This window comes from Myotis davidii, unplaced genomic scaffold (assembly GCF_000327345.1).
Source record: "Myotis davidii unplaced genomic scaffold, ASM32734v1 scaffold404, whole genome shotgun sequence".
In the NCBI taxonomy this organism is placed as follows: Eukaryota; Metazoa; Chordata; class Mammalia; order Chiroptera; family Vespertilionidae; genus Myotis; species Myotis davidii.
Window position 1 is genome coordinate 1,548,258 of NW_006295824.1, and position 2,978 is coordinate 1,551,235.

Consider the following 2,978-nt stretch of genomic DNA (forward strand, 5'->3'; position numbering starts at 1 on the left):
GACTGCAGGCACCCGGGACCCAGGTTTCCCTTCGGCTGCTGGTAGGTAGGCACCCAGGACACGGGCTTCCCTCGCAGCCCTGGCTTCATCCGGAAGGTTGTCCGGAAGGATGACCAGTCTAATTAGCATATTACGTTTTTATTATTATAGATGTCACATTAATAAATTGATACAATTTTTTTTAAAAAGCACTTAATAGAAATTGCTTCTAGGAAGTCCAAATGTTGGTCTTACTACAGAAATACTCATTATAAATTCAGGGTGGGGCAGAAGTAGATTTACAGTTGTGAGTACATAAAACACAGAGTTTGTTCTTGTATTATTATTTATTAACTCTTGTATTATTTTTCATACAAACAACTATAAATGTACCTTTGCCCCATCTGGTATGTTCAAAGACTATCCCTCGCCGAAACCGGTTTGGCTCAGTGGATAGAGCGTCGGCCTGCGGACTGAAAGGGCCCAGGTTCGATTCCGGTCAAGGGCATGTACCTGGGTTGCGGGCACATCCCCAGTAGGAGATGTGCAGGAGGAAGCTGATCGATGTCTCTCTCTCATCGATGTTTCTAACTCTCTATCTCTCTCCCTTTCTCTCTGTAAAAAATCAATAATATATATATTATTACATGTAAAACATGTAATATATAAAAGACTATCCCTCATTTAGGATATCACATATTATTATGAGAAATAAAATATACCAAAAAATTCATGAACTAATGAGTTGAACTTTTCTATATTGCAGGATATGTCAGTATCTTTCCTGTGCTAATGAAGAGTGATTATCTAACAGTAGTATATTACAGGCATTTCTCAAAATCCTTTGACTACAGAAATAAAATGTCAGAAAATGTAGCTTATAGAAACAGTATTCTTTACACATAGTTGAGGAAATAGAAATTGAATATAATCTTATATAATAAAAGCCTAATATGCAAATCAACCGAATGCAGAACAACTGGTCGCTATGATGCACACTGACCACCAGAGGGCAGACGCTCAACACCTGCAGGCTCTAGGCCAGCCAAGGTGAGTGCCAGCGGGAGACACCCCCCCGACCCCATCACCCTGCTGGTCGCTCTGCAAAGGGAGGTGGAGGGTGGGGCCGGCAAGGGGCGGCGCCAGGCTAGCCAAGGCGGCTGCCAGTGGGGCCCCCAATCGCCCCGCTGGTTGCCCCGCAGATAGGCCCTGATTGTCGGCCAGGTATAGGGACCCTACCTGTGCACGAATTTCATGCACCTGGCCTCTAGTTTTCTATAATAGGGCAATTACTAAGGTAGGAACACTCTTATCTAATTTTCACATTGCCAATACACTGTCTTGTGTGTCCTACATGCTCTGTGATTGTTTACTGAAGAAATAAATATAAGATGAGAAACTAGAAAGAAAGAAACAAGTTAGAGGAATAGTATTGGCAACAAAGCAAGATAAAGATTCCTGGCTACCAGCCTCTCTTCTCTATACACAGTCTTGCTATTCCTACAGTCTTGCTATTCTCTATACAAAGTCTTGCTGCACCTATATCATTTGCCATATCTTTCCCACCTCAGGACTCAACCTGATATTATCCCAACCAAGGCCTCACAGAAGCACTTTGAATTTTATCATCACCATTCACTATTGCCTATTTTCTGCTGGTATCTAAGCTGAGTCCAGGTGAACTTGAAATTGCTATTTAACTCTGGGATCTGATGCACTGACACCTCAATTCAGGTTTCTAGCACTTTGCTAATCCTAACTCTGGAATATCAGCCCCAAGATGCAGGCTTTCTCCACTTCTTTCCTCTCTGTGGTTCATCAGGTAAGGAGGAATTAAATGGAGTGCCACAGAAAAACCTGTCTCAGCCGAACCGAAATAGATATTTCAAAGAAAGTTCATTGGATTAGCCTCTGGGACTGGCCTAGGTTGTAGGTTCGGCTCTTAGGGCTAGGTTCTGCCTTCAGGGTTAGTAGTCTTGGGCCTTTGGTGCTGGGCACAGCTCTTTGGCACTAGCTTGGCTTTTTGAGGCTACGCTAGGCTCTTTGAGACTACCTCTCTATTCCTATAAGTAATCAAATGAAGTAAAAGTTTCCTTAACAGAACACAGGGATCTGCAGACCTAGGCTCTGCCTTTCAGGACTGAGCTAGGCCCTTAGGGACTTGGCTTGCCTCTGAGGGGCTTGGCTCTGCCCTTTGGGACTGGTCTAGGCTGTAGGTTTGGTTTTTAGGGGCTGCCGCTAGGCTCAGCTCTTTGGGGCTAGTCTTGGCCATTTGGGACTAGGCTCAGCTCCTTCGGGCTGGACTCGGCTAGTCTTGGCTCTTAGGATGAGGTTCTTTCCTTCAGGGCTAGGCTTTGGGGCCGGGCTCTGCTCTTTGGGGTTATCTCATCTTTTTAGAGCTATGCTCGGTTCTTTGGGGTGAGGCTCAGCTCTTGAGGGCTAGGCTTGGCTCTTAGGAACTAGGGTCATCCCGTAGGGACTAGCTTCAGCTCTTAGGGATAAGCCCAGTCCTTCAGGGCTAGGCTCAGCTCTGGGATTAGCTTGACGTTTTGGGGCTATGCTTGACTCCCTGAGGCTAATGCTCTACTCCTATAAGTCAGAGGGGAAAAAATAAGAAAGTTCACAGGATTAAGTTGATGTAGATAATATCTCTTCCAAACACTTGTACAGTTGGCTCTTGAACAATGGGGGGATTAGGGTGTGAACCCCTCATGCAGTTGAAAATCCACATATAACTTTTGACTCCCCGAATATTTTACTAATAGCCAACTGTTGATTGAAAGATTTACTGGTCACATAAACAGTCTTTCAGCACATATTTTGTATATTATGTGCATTACATGCTGTATTTTTACAATAAATAACTAGAGAATCTAAAATATTATTAAGAAAGTTATAAGAGAAAATATATTTACAGTATTTGTTGGAAAAAAGCTAGAGAAGGGCACCCACCCTCGTCTTAAAAACAATGCAATATTATCTACCAAAGAAATAATGTG